Source organism: Drosophila miranda, chromosome XL (assembly GCF_003369915.1).
Source record: "Drosophila miranda strain MSH22 chromosome XL, D.miranda_PacBio2.1, whole genome shotgun sequence".
Lineage (NCBI taxonomy): Eukaryota > Metazoa > Arthropoda > Insecta > Diptera > Drosophilidae > Drosophila > Drosophila miranda.
The window spans coordinates 8,567,120-8,581,113 of NC_046673.1; the positions used below are offsets into that span (position 1 = coordinate 8,567,120).

Below are 13,994 nucleotides of genomic sequence, written 5' to 3' on the forward strand. Positions count from 1 at the left end.
ACTCGAAAAATGGCAAGTTAGAGATGAAAATGGAAAAAAAGAAATGGCGAAAAAGTAAAAGCTCATACAGGAGAAGATGTGGAGGAATATGGCTCTACATGTCGACAAGCCTAAACAAAATGGAAGTGGAAACACCAACGACGGCAACACAGCAAGAAAAGCCTTTTCAAAAGCTAAGCTATTCGCTCAAATCTTAGGTCTTGATGAGTCTCTCATCACATATTTTCAAAACATTTTAATTGCGATTTCCTGCCAGCTGTCAATTGATGCAAAACTATTTAAAAAATATTGTCAAGAAATAGTTACACTATATATGTCCTTGTACTCATGGTTTCCGATGTCGGCAACAGTTCATAAAGTTTTAATTCACGGTTTCGAAATAATAGAAGCATCAGTACTGCCAGTAGGTGTTCTTGGAGAAAACGCTTCGGAAGCACGCAATAAATACTATAAGAGTGACAGACGATTACATGCTCGAAAGGATTCACGACGCAACAATATGACAGATGTTTTCCAAAGAGCAATGGATTCCTCTGATCCTCTTGTATCGAGCATCTATCTGACAAAAAGATTGGGTGGAAATAAAAAGGATCCATTGCCGAAAGCTGTTATTGAACTTTTAGAAACACCATGTTTTGAAAATATTTTTTATAACAATAATGCTTCCCTAGAAACTGATACTTATTCTGGTATGTGTGAAAGTGACGAATCGGATTCCGATAATGAAAATTCATTTTCAATAGAAATAGATGTAGAAGAAGATTAATAATAATAAATTCGTTGTACTTTGAAAAACTTCAACATTCATCCCCCTCTAAGTATTGAGTTTAAGTGTAAAAATATAAATTTTTAAGAATTTTAATAGCATATTCTATCATAATGGACAACGTGTTAAAAATCAATATTAGCGAATCTTTTCTTTTATGGGCGTTTGGTGTGGGCGTGGTCGGATCGGTCTAAAATTAAGATATATATATATACACGTCGATAATATTTTGTGTACAAAATTTGAAGTCTCTAGCTTTATTACTTTTTTACGTCAAAAAATGGGATCGCTGGCCCACTGTGCATAAGCAGAATGGATATGGCATATATACCCCTTCCCTCGGAATCAAATTGAAATGCACTTCTAAAGAAATCGGCTATTCTGACACGGCAGTAAAATTAAATACATAAATTAAGATAAAAAAACAAACCTATTCTACCTTCAAATATGACTAAAAGTAAATTAGTTTCCTTACAGGGAAACCAACGTCAATCGCAGTATTGATCATATTGATTCAACAAGAAGCAGATTATTCACGGATCTGCTGGAGTTGCTTTTGAATTTCAAGATTCATATATCGATGGGCAGAAACAGCAACCAACGTCTTATATCAATCGAACGAGTTGCAGCTCCGATTCCCCGATCTGTTGGGGCTGGTTTGTCCCTTCGCTTGGAGCGCCCACATCCTGGAGTGAACCACTTTTTACTACTCCACTTTTCCTGAATATTTTCTTATATTTTTATTTGCAAAAACTTGCGAATTGATTGTCAAATCGGAAAAGTGCGTGCTCTGGTTTTCGCAAATCGTAAGATTATTACGATTCAAAACCGGTCGCTCAAAAAGCTTTTGTAAAACATATCGTAAAACAATTGTAGCAATGTAGCAGCGTCAGCGGCATCTGTAAATTGCAGCTCCAAGAACAGCGTTCAACATTCAGAATGACAACTACTTCTATCTGCAGCACAAACACTGGAGAAACACTGCAACCAACGGCAGCAAAATGGAATGACATTTTAATCGACAGCCAGCGACCGCTTCCAGCATCTCCATCTCCATCTCCAGCCAGCCCCGTCATGCAGCCATCCTGCTCCATCCATAATATGGGTATGTAATAACGTTCTAGTCACCATTGACAGCTTGCACCAACAACATCAGCCTCAGTCTCAACGGCAGCCCCAGCCCCGCCCTCGCCCTCAACAGTTTTCTGGATAGCAGGGGCTTCAGATTTCATCGTTTTTTTTCAGCTCTCATTTTTTGTGTTTTGTTGTTTTTTTTTTGTTTGTTTCAGTGCTCCCCTTCATATTTCGGTTTCAGTTGGCAGACCCTCTACGAAACCAGGGACAGGATAGGATCCAGCCCCAAGAGCAGCATCAGCAGCACTAGCAGCAGCATTCGTGTCGTCATCATCATCATCATCGACTTGTGCAGCATCAGTGCCTCGTCAAAACGTCAATCGGTGTAATCAAGCGTTAAGTGATTCTGCGGAAGCGCAGCGAGGCCTTTACTTTGTCGTGGCATTCCAGGAGGAAAGCGGGACAGGACGGACCTGGGCCCGAGCCCGAGCCCGAGCCCGAGTCCACTGCACAACTTGTGACGCGGAGCTAACCTCCAATGGACGGGTCGGGCCGGGTCTTGGCCCGAGGCAAAACTGTCAGATGGAGACACACTGTACAGCTACCGCGCCCCCAAAATGTTTGCACAGCAGAAACAGAAAACATTCAAATCGAGTAAAGCATAATTTATACAATTTTCATTTTATTTTAAATTAAATGCTATTCTTTCTTTGCAGTGAAAAAATTGAATATTTACATATGTAGAGTCCCAAATAGATACTCAATTTAGAATTGCAAAAGACTGCCACACAGAATTGAGAATATAAAATTTCCAGTAAAAATTACCAACATGTCCTTCAAATGTAACGTCAAGTGCGGAAGCAGTGTAAAAACTCTGAAAAACTCGGCTGCACTCCAAAATTGAGCTATAAATTCGAGATGGAAATTAAGTAATACGCTGGAAAAGGTGGAGGTTAAATGCTTGTTAATTTTGTAAGCCCCCGCGACGCTCACAATGGCCTCTATGACATTTCAATTAAACGATCATAATGAGAAGAGACCAAGCTGCAGAGCCTGGCCCTGGGCCCGGCGCTGGTGCTGGTGCTGGGGCTGGACATGGGACCAAAGCAGAGCAGGTCCCAACAGCAGCAGCAGCAGGCGGTCAATGATTAATGGGCCAAATGCTGAAATCTGCGCCCAGACTGCGAAAGTGTTGACTGCTGCCGTTGTCCATCTTGGCCAGGGTCCGTCCCCATACTCATCGCGGGCATAATTTGCCTACACATGGGACTTTCAGGAGGGGACTTGGGAAGAGCCAGTTGCATTATCTCCATTCAACGATCAGCATCCTTCTGGTATCAAGGTGCCGCTCCAACCGGTTCCAGCTCATCCCCATTCCCCACTCGCACTCCTCGCAGTTCTCCAGCTTGGTCCTCGTCCTCGTCCTCGCCTTTTGCATTGACTGCTGATTGCGCACGAAAAGGAATCGAGGAATACCTGAGCAATGTTTTCGCGGCTTATTACGCGCGATCGCTCTCTCTCTCTCTCTCTGCCGCACTCACTTGTGTAGTCTAGTGTAGTGCAGCCACCTGTGCGCAAAAAACACAGGTAAAAAATAAATAAAACAACAAAAAAAAAGCGCAGAGAGGCAACAAAATCAAACCGAAAAGCAAAGCTCGTTATATGCTGGGAGGGCAGCGAGTCAGGCATTGAACCAGTTTCCAGATGGATGGATGGATGGCTGGCTGGCTGCATGGGGGACAAGCCAAACACCGCCAAAGTGGAGCAGTCAAGCAGGCTTTGAAATGCCGCAAAGCTGCACAAGTTGCCCGCCAACGGTTGTCGGTTGTCGGTTGTCGGGCTGTGTCCTCAGACAGTGATGACCCTGTTGGTGGCTTCACTTTAACAGAACGAAGCCCTCAGAAGGTATACTCCTCGTATTGAAACCTTTTTAGAAAAACGTTACACACTTATTCCACTTCAGTTTTTTGATACTGGATCTTCTATATGTTCTTTATTTATTCGATTCTTTAAAACCTTTAACATAATACATTTATTCTTACTTACTTGCTCTCGATTCATAGCAATTCATTGCCACGCTTGCCATCGTTATTCATTGCATTCTATATGCCCTGGCAGCAGGCCTCAGCTCATTCCGCATTTAGCGGCTTTTTCATGCCGAGATGCGGCTAAGTATGATCAGCACTGACCACGCATGATCAACCAGCATCGGCTTGCAGCAGGCAACAGGCTGTGCTAGGGGCCAGGATGCTCCACGCACGCAGAGAAGAGCAGAGCCGGGGAAGAAGAACTTACCCATCAGAGATCTCAGAGCCGAGCCGGGCAGGAGCGAGGCTCGAGGAAACATGTTACGTGCAGAGTCGGACCGATCCGGTCGTCAGGGGAGCTCAGATTAAGCACTGACTCGGGGTTTTCGCTTGCATTAGACCTGTGACCACCTGGCACTCTCCGCCAATCGGAGAGCAGCTAGCTAAATTAGTGTGGACCCCAATGCAAAAGTAGTTTCAGCTTATAAATATACTTATGTACATATGTATATGCCCGCCATATATGTACTACATGTGTGGACATACACTTCTTCTTTTACGTTTGTTGGGGCCTCTTCCACTTTGGTTTATTTTTAATATGCGTAAATTTTTACGATCTCGTGTCCTCTCCTCTCCTCTCCTCTCTTCGGAGATCCGTTTCCCATCCGTGGGGTGTCTATGGGCGGCGATTTTCCTCGCTTCAATCTCCTGCGTTTAATTTTTTCCTAGCCGCTTCTTGTTTTCTGCTTTTTTGGGCGGTCCACAGACACTTGTACACTTAAGTGATTTAGTGTAAATGATTGTGGCAAAGCGAGGCCTGCTAAAATGTGAAATTTTCAATGTAATTGACAAGGCTTCTTCTTGCTCTTCGCCCCGCCAATCGTTTTGTGTTTTTGCCATTTGAGGCAGGTGGAAGTCGGTCGTTGGAATGAGTGTGGATATGGCTATGGGATAAGTGGAATGGTTAATAGGTACTTGAATAGGGTTGTGGAGATTCCCGAAAGACAGTTCAAACAGAAGCTGTCATGGGCTTAGTGTGCTGTGAGTCTTCCTCTTTTGAAAGGAGATCCCATGACTTTCCCGAACCACTTCGGACCATTCCAAGATAGTGAAGAGCTGCAGACTACGATACTCGTTTCATCTTATGCAAGTACGCCCACATTTTCAGCATTTATCAATGTTTCAACACTAAACGGGTGAAGAAACCAGTTGGACACACAGTTGACTTGGTTGTGCAACGAATTAGACGTGAAGAAACCAGTCAAGTGACAATATTGTGTCCCAGATGATGATAGAGCCGGCTCACTGCAACCGCTAGAGGAGTAGGAGTGGGAGGAGGCCAGCGAACAGCCGAGAAGATGCTTTTTACCATCTGCTTTGTTTGGCTGTTGATGCTCTTGAATTTATGTGCGCGTTCTAATTTTAATTGCCAATTTGTGGCCATAATTTGTCCATAAACCTTAATTAACGACGAAAGCTAACAACCGGCCAGCCGAAAGATGTCAAAATAAAACAAACACCTCAGCCGTCCAACCATCCGACCAGCCAGCAGCCAACGAGCGAACCATCTAACCAACCCAGAAAGGCCGAGATGAACGTAGGGTTGGGGCTGTTGGAGGCCTGACCCCGTCGTTGCTCTATTTGCATGCAAATTAAACGAAACACCAATGGGAGGGGGATGAGGAGTCAACTAAAAAAAAAAAAGACAGAAAAACGAAATATAGGCATTCAGCATTCAGGCGACGCAATCGGAATACCCTTACCATATTACAAATACATGCATTTTTTTCTTTCTCTATCTCTTCTCCAAGAAGTTCATCTATTCATTTTACTTACGAGTATTAAGAGCCTGGAGACAGTATTAGACTCCCGTCAAGCCACAAAATACACCAATCTCACCAATCCGTAAGAGTATCATTCAAAAAAGTACAAACTGGAAACCGACAGAAATTATAAATACACAAACAAGAAAAACAGTTTGTTCGGCCGCACGTTTCAAACCGAATCGAACCAAAATACCATTATAAAATCAACAAAAGAAAATAACGCAACAAAAAATCGAAGGAGACGCATCAGAACATCAAGAGAAAGAAGGAAAATCGAATAAAAAGAATGGAATAAAAATAATAAAAAAACCAGTCGAAATGTTTTATTTTTCGAGGCACAAGTTCCTCGACATCAAGATACCTGTTACTCAGGCCCAGGGTAGAAAAAACGATAATCCTAGGGGTGATGGCAGGAAGAGAGAGGGAGAGATGTGCTGTTTCGGGTACGATCTCACTGGGAGAGAGCTAAAGGTGGCCGGCCCTCTTTGAGTAAATGGTGGACAAGAAACCCACCCTTACCTGCTAAGCCCCACTAAGAAAGAGAGACTCTGCAAACTTTAATACCTATTCCATCTCATCGAAACTGCTACTGATTCTACTTTATTCCAAATTGTGGATGCTAATGGGGCGGGAAGGGGCGTAAGTTTGTGAAAACGCAATTGTCTGCAGACAAAATCCGGTTGATCTAGTTCTTGAAGAGTCTAAGATCTTGGCATTTTCACAAGTTTAACATACCCCTGGCATCTATGAGTACCGAGTGTAGCCAACGACAACGAGACAGTGTTCTGATATTTTGTCAGAGCGCAACGCATTTTGAATTTGATTTGATTTTGTTCATCGTTTGTTTTTGGTCATTTCTATTTAAATTTGATTTGATTTTATTGCATTTCGTTTTACGTTTACAACGGAGCAGAAGAGCAAAATAAAAATTAACAAAACAAACGACAATGCCCGGGCCTGGATCGTTAAAAAAAAGACAGAAAGAGAGAGAGGAAAAGACTCAGATACCCATTTGGGTTCTAAATCAATAAAAAAAATCAGTTGAAACGATGTGAGCAGCACACGATACTAATAATACCCGGTATTTAGTCAGTAGGTAGATACTACATATGTATGGTGATTTAATGATTTATGTAACTTATATAGGAGAAAGGCAAAGCAGAACGCGTACCTCTCTCAATATTTTCATGCACTTTTCAGGAGAAAAGACACAACATTATGGGAAAAGAAAAAGCGAGGGAGCTCGAGGGCTATTCCACTAAATGACCAAATGACCTCACCGTACTCTCTTTTCACCAACGAATTACCATCCGGCTAGTTTATCCCGCTCACTCCGCCAGGTGTCGCATGCTATTCCTGGAAGAGAGACAAGATCGTGGAAGGAGGTCACCCACGGGACCTCCCTGATCTAATCCAAATCCTGCAACCTGGTAGATATGCATGTTCATTTTCTATGATTCTGCGCCTATAGTTTTTCGTATTGTTACTGATCAAGAATATATGTATACACTTTATGGAATCGAAAATGTTTCGTTCTCGCTTTTACATCTACGTGAATTGAATATACCCCTATACTCTCCGAATAAAAAACGGGGTATGAAAACCCCGCACAAACTTGCATAAAATTTGCATTTGAACAGTGTTCGGTCTGAAGCTGAAGGGGCATAGTAAACACCTTATAAGCTTAATGTAATCTTATTTCGGACCGTTGAAATGTCTTTAAATCAATTAGTTATCGTTCATTTATGGCCAAATGAATTCGCCAAGACTCAACGAGAATCTCGGTCTCGGCATATCTCTCAATCAAAGATTTTCAATTCGGATTCCCTTTGGATACCAGTTTTGATTGTATTCACATAATTTTATTTTTGTTTTCACATCTCTTTTTTAAATGGTAGAAAAATCTTTATTATAATCAGGCAATGCCTAGAAATTTGTTGGGAATATCACGCCTCAACAGTCAATGACCTCGGAGGAATGAAAATCTGGATCAAGTTTCAAATGTAGCATGAGTCTCCGGCAGCACGGTGTGACGATAATTGGTGAGAATGATACCTTTGCTAGAATATCACTTTTATGATCAATAAAATTCGACGAAGAAACAAAGATATCGCAGTATTCACTCACCTCCAATGAATCAGGGCTTTGAAATGGGTTTAAGAAGGTTTTTATGAAGATTTGACTTTATGATCAGCCAAAGATTACCGTACAAATGTTAGCAACTAAGCTTCGAAAATGTGACATCATTTAGCGCAATCTAATAACTTCAGAGAAGTTTCTGTCGAAAGAAAGCATTCGCTTGACTCAATGGAAGGTATGTAGAAGATGGCAGATGATGAATGGAAGATAAAGCTATCTGTATATCCATAAAACTTGTCAAAAAAAAAAAAGCATATATGAAAAATGTAGAATCTTTCATGACCAAGCCCAAACCACTCATTATCCAATAATTGTTCATCGATAATAAATGGGCCAAAAGAAGAAAAACGAAAATGTTTCATCGGCTAATTGGGAGTCGGGCTTTGCATATATTCTAATTGCTATTCAATTTCTCAAAGACAATTTTTCAATTGTTTTAATGCCTCCATGATTGATACGCCTAATTGCTGCTTAGGTGCGCCGCAAGACTCGGGTCTCCAGCCTCGGGCCGGGTGCCACTGCCCAATGCCCAGTGCCGGTGCCAGAGCAAGTGCATACAGCTCATAGAGAATCAAATTGCAAAACAGCAGCCAACTGGGAAAGCGAAACACGTTTCAAAACCTCGCATTTCGCTTGCGTCATTAAAAAGAGCCTGATTTATAGCCCCAGCCGCAGCAGCAGTCGCAGCTCCGGTTCAGGTCCAGGTCCAGGTCCAGGTCCAGGTCTAGGCCTAGGACCAGGCCCAGGCCCAGGTCCAGACCAGAGCTTCAGCTTTGCTGCAGTTGGGAGGTTCTGGAAATGCCCGTGTTTCCACACATTGGCTACCACTTTGGCAAAGACACAAGGCAAGGCCCAAACGCACATTTTCCCATCGAGCTTCTGGGGCTGGTGAGTAAACTATAACTACGAGTATGACTATCGCAAGTCCCCCTGCCGCTCACTGCCGTTCCCTGCCCTGCACGGGACTTGGGATGAAAGCAGCCTGTTGCTGCTGGCAGCGCAAATCAAAGCGCAATATGTTGACTACATTTGACTTCCCGGTAATTAGACGTGCATGCCAAGGCGACCGCAATGACGATAATGACGACGATGAACTGAATTTGCAGTGTCCCAAAAGCAAGGGAAAAAGGCGCAAAGACAGATCATACATATTGTTTTCTGTCAACTGGATGTTCAGACTAATTCACGGACTAATTCATAATAATCATTTCACATCCCCCCGAAATACCCCTTAAATTAGAGCACTTAATATCATTTTTAGCAAATTTGTAAAACTGTTTTCTCTATATTTGTTAAATAATTAAATAAATATATTCCTTAACTAAAAATATGTTCCAAATACTGAGTTCTGAGTACTGAGTATTGTAAAAAATCCACCTAGTTTATACCAAAATGTTACCAAACTTCTTTGAGAATTACACCATATATTACCCGATTGTAGAACCACTGTAACGAATGGCGTCGGCGTCGGCTGCCATTGATTAAGTGTTTCGAGTGTTTTGGCCGAGCCGGGGCCCGGTCTCTGGGCCTCTCTTTGATGTGAAGTGCACCTGTTTTCTAAGCCAGGCCAAGACACTGGCAACCCGACTCGAACCGAGCCGGGCCAGTCGGAGGGCAGGCGGAGGCCAGTCCAAACAGAGTCATAAAACGCCACAGCGGCCACGCGCACTCCACAGCTTCCAAGGCTTGTTACAACTGGTTGGAGTTGGGGCTGTGGCTGGGGCTGGGGCTGGGGCTGGGATAGGACTGGGGAGGAGTAGGCTGTGGAGAATAGCCATAGAATGGGCTGTGCTCGGTCTTCGGCGCGCCGCGGGCTGCTGCCGTTGATGCCGATGCTGTACTTGGAGCCGAGGCTGCGGCTGATACTGTGGCGGAGGCTGGATCTGGAGCTCGAGCTGTAGCTGGAGCTGGACCACCGACGAGCGATGTCCAAACGATTGGCGATCAACGATTTCGATGTCTGCTTGTTATTATTGATGCTCCAGCATATTGGAAGTGCTCCACACATAAATAACTCGCCTCATAATCAGACGCAGGCTTCTTCAGTGACTTCGCTGTTCGCTGTTCGCTCTCTGTCTCTCTTTTGCCATTACGTTTGTGGCAACAAAAAGCTGAATCCACCAAATATGGAATCATATGTAGCGCCAGTTGCAACTTTTGCAGCTGCCGCACTCTCCAGTTCTCCAGCTATTGCCATATCTCTTCCTGTCCCGCTCTGTGCGAGTCTTGTAGGAGGCGACAGGTGCAATTATGCGGGGCTCGCTGCATCGAGATGCTTTCGGCTTTAGGCGGTGATTTCCGCATACCTCACGCAACATTTGCACATTGCCGCATTTGTCATGAAATGCCTCAAATTAAAACTGCATTGCTTTGGTATATTCATTTCTTCGTAGGTTCGTAAGCTCACGAGGAAAGCCTTTAAACTGCTTTCGAGGTTGAGGTTCTTACGGCCAATTGGTTGCGTGAATTGAATCACTCAAATTTGGAGCTCCTATTTTTAATTGGCTGATTCGGGTCTCTCCTTCTTTCCTTTCCTATGGGTTCTCAGTTCTCTGCCTATTCTTAACTCCTATGCATCCTCCTATTAAAATCTGTGCGAATTATTGCATCCGTGTAGGACTTGAGGGCCCAACTATGAATGGGTTCAATGGTTTTTCCCACTGTTCATTATATTTATTTTCGATTGCTGTACCAAATATCGGTGATTTACTGTATTTTGCTTTCAAAAGAGTTCCTTTGATAACATCTTCCTTACAATCAGAATCCAAAATGGTCTACGGTTTCTTTTCCGTTTCAGTTCCAATGGATCTGGTCCTCTTTTCCGTTTCCTTACTTACTTCTTTTACGGATTCTTTATATGTTTGATCTTGTTGAATATTTTTTATTTCTTTAATATTCTATTATCTAACCACAAGGCTTCTGTTTATCACACCTTATGGTCTGCCTGTTCTCATTTTTTGTACCCATATCCCCCGCTTTCTTCTCCGATCGCCGGTCAGGCATGTCTCGGGTTACGCTTATCGATGTCTGCCGATCACGCGCCATGTTGGCAGTTTTAATTATGTTGTTGGTGTTGTCTTCAACTGGTGTTCTTCTACAGTGTCTTCTCCCATCCACCCCTCGCCCTTTCCCACCTCTGGGCCTGGGTCTTCCTTTGCCCCAGCCGCAAAACCCTTGCCTCCTGCCTGCCTACTGTGGAATGTTGACGAACTGCTGTCGCAATTAATACGCTTTTGCTGTCGTCGTCGTCGTCGTCGTTGTCGCTGTCGCTGCAACCGAGACTGTTTACCCATCTCGTAACTCCCTCCCCACCCTCTCTGGTACCCTGGACACGTCTCCGTCTCCCCGTACCTTGTCAACAGTATTTGCTATTTATAGATGGCTTTTGTCCCCACGCTGTCCCCACAAAACAGTTGCACAAACTGGTCCCACTGATATGGCTGGCGCTCATCATGGTGTTGCTGTTGTTGGTGTTGCTGGTGTATTTAGTTGTTGTAGCTTCTGTGGCTCGGTGTTGCAACTGGTGTTGTTCTGTATGTTTGCTGTTGTTGGCGCTCCTGTTGCTTGAGTTCTTGAGGTTGCTTCTGTTGCAACCAAAATCACTAATGTTCTTGTTGGAGTGGTTGGAAGTGAGCTGTTGCCTCAATTCTGATGTGAAACCAATGTGTCAATGGGCAGGGGCGAAACAGCTCGACAACATCTTAAGAGCATAATTAGAAATTGCTATTAAAACCAAAACAGAATATGTGTACTTATTGTGTCTTAGATAGACAACATATATAGTAAATCAAAATACTTGATAAGAATCAGAAGAATTCCTGCCCCTGCCCCTCCCACTGCCCCTGCAGGACCATGCAACACCCGTCACCAGATTCGCGGGGTATCATGGGCTTGGTATATTCAATGGTTCAAGGCTTTGGTATATGGGAAGAAGATCAAGGCATCTTCAAGGGTATCTAAGTCTTTCTTCGTCTGCTTGTGGTTGCTATCGATGTGGCTGTCGCCACCACAGTCTCCGATGTTGCAGTTGTCTCGGATATTGATATTGCTGCTCGTTCTATCAGTAGTAATTATTGTGGTTGCTGTTTAAGTTTCACTTCTGACGCGTTATGATGTTTCAGTCGCATTGCCTCGTACCTCATGTTCTGATGTTGCTGTTGCACGTCTCATACCTTCTGATGTTTCAGTTGCACTGCCCCATACCTTCCGATGTTGATGTTGCACTTCTCATACCTTCCGATGTTGCGCTCGTACCCACTTTATGACGATGTGGCCGTTGTTACCGTCAGTTGGCGCTGCTGTTGTCGCAATCTGTCGCTCGTCCCACTCTGTTTTCTCTGGCAATCAGTTCTGCATTTCGTCTTCCCTTCATTCCAGTTGCTGCTTAACCTGTTGGGGCTGCCGCTTGCCGCTTGCCGCTTGCCCCTGCTCCTTAACTTCCCCTCCTCAACCGCATTCTCCCTGCTCTTAGACAGCATTATAATGAAATTATTTGTACTTTTTCTGCATTTTTGCTGCTGCTGCTGCTGCTGCTGCTCCAGACAGTCGCCGACATTTTCTACCGTTTGCCTGTGTCGGGTTTTTTTCTGGGTTTGGGGCTGGAGCCATTGGAAATGCTTTCCCCCGGACCGATTGTTCGATACGTGAAGCAGGCCATCGCCACCTCTCTCTCCCGTCCATGCGACGTTGTAATTATTTCAAACTGTCTCTGCTTCCGTCGACTGAATATCCTCAGTGTTTTCCGCCCTCTCCGTCTCGCCCTCAACTTCGCTCTCAGCTCTCACTCTTGTAATTTCCCTTGCCAAACAGTTTTTCTTTGAGCTTAGACCACTAGAGGAAGAGAGGAAGTGATGAGGAGGGGACGGGAGGAAGGGAGGAAGGGGATCTATGCACCACACACACGTTTTCCAATTGAAGCAATGAGGTTGAGAAGGAGTGGGTCAGATGGGTAAATAGGAAGAGAGTGGAGTGGTCTGGAAAATGAGCAACGTGTGGGTCTTATGTAGGAGCTGAAAAATGATAAATGTTTTGGAAAGGTGGCCGGTAGCTGTGTGCGCCTTAGCTGATGGAAAATGAGGAGATGGGGGGTGGTCTTGGGGCAAAGTTAATTTTCGTAATTGGCATCTTAACAAGGTTATCTGCATTCGATGCGATTTGCATTCTCCTCCATCATTTCCAACACCACCACCTTAACCACCTCAATCACCTCACCATCAACCGACAGCCATGCCTTATCAATTATGCAACTGGCGTACGTCACACTCTCCGCCCCCAAAGACCCATAAAGGCCCCCTCCCACATTAGCATCCAAATGCAAAGAGATTTGAAATGGAAAATAATTTTTTGACTGTCAAATGCTTTTCGGATCAAACCGAAGTTCCATATTCGAGAATTCTTTTTTGCTGTCCGTTTTGTTTCCGAAAGTTTCGGGTGGGTCCCGCTTCTGCATTTAAATGAAGCTGTAAGCCAAAGCCAAGGCGAAACGAAACGAAATAAATAAATGTATAATACATACATATTTATGTATGTACATATGTACGAGTATGGATATCGTATGCATAAAGAATCCATTGCGAATGGGGTCTGCGCAGGGTCTTTGGCAGCGTTGCACTACGTATACGGTTTTTTTGGTCTTTGAAAGCTTTGAAACTCTGAATTACCTCGGATATATCAGCTTAAAGGTACTAATGAAAATCATGTTTAAGGTTTCTACAAAACTTTTTAGTTTATAAATAATTAAAACTGGCCACGCCCACGCCCACCTGAAAGACACCCATGAAAAAATGGGTCAATGGGTCAAAATTTGTGTATACGAAAATGTTCTAATCATCTTTGAAGCTTCGAACAGTTGAATACTGTAAATTTGGATACAAGAAAACTTTTTTATGGCTTAACAAAAATATTGTCACTATAAATAATTAATGAAAATGTATTTTGAAAACATCAGATGAAATGGAAAATGGATTTCAAATTGAAGCAGTGATACAATCAATGAAAATGCCTCCGAAATGCATTTACCAACCAAAATAACCAACTTTTTAAATAATATGTTGACAAAAATATAGACATAATTATGAATATGTAGAAAATGTATAAAGAAATAAGCGAATATTGTAGGCCTCAAACGGTGCGCCAGTTTGAGGGGTATTCAAGAGCTCTATT

At 43.4% G+C, this 13,994-nt stretch overlaps 1 long non-coding RNA gene across 2 annotated transcripts; it reads left to right on the top strand.

Moving 5' to 3' along the window:
- Window positions 1–877: 877 nt before the first annotated feature.
- On the top strand, window positions 878–3,778 carry LOC108164916. 2 transcript variants are annotated; one of them, XR_004474615.1, is made up of 4 exons: window positions 878–1,667; window positions 1,729–1,871; window positions 2,056–2,494; window positions 2,557–3,777. It is a non-coding gene; the product is annotated as an uncharacterized LOC108164916 (long non-coding RNA). The 2 variants fall into 2 exon arrangements; XR_001775926.2 differs by having other exon boundaries at window positions 879–1,871; window positions 2,557–3,778.
- The last annotated feature ends 10,216 nt before the right edge of the window (window positions 3,779–13,994 follow it).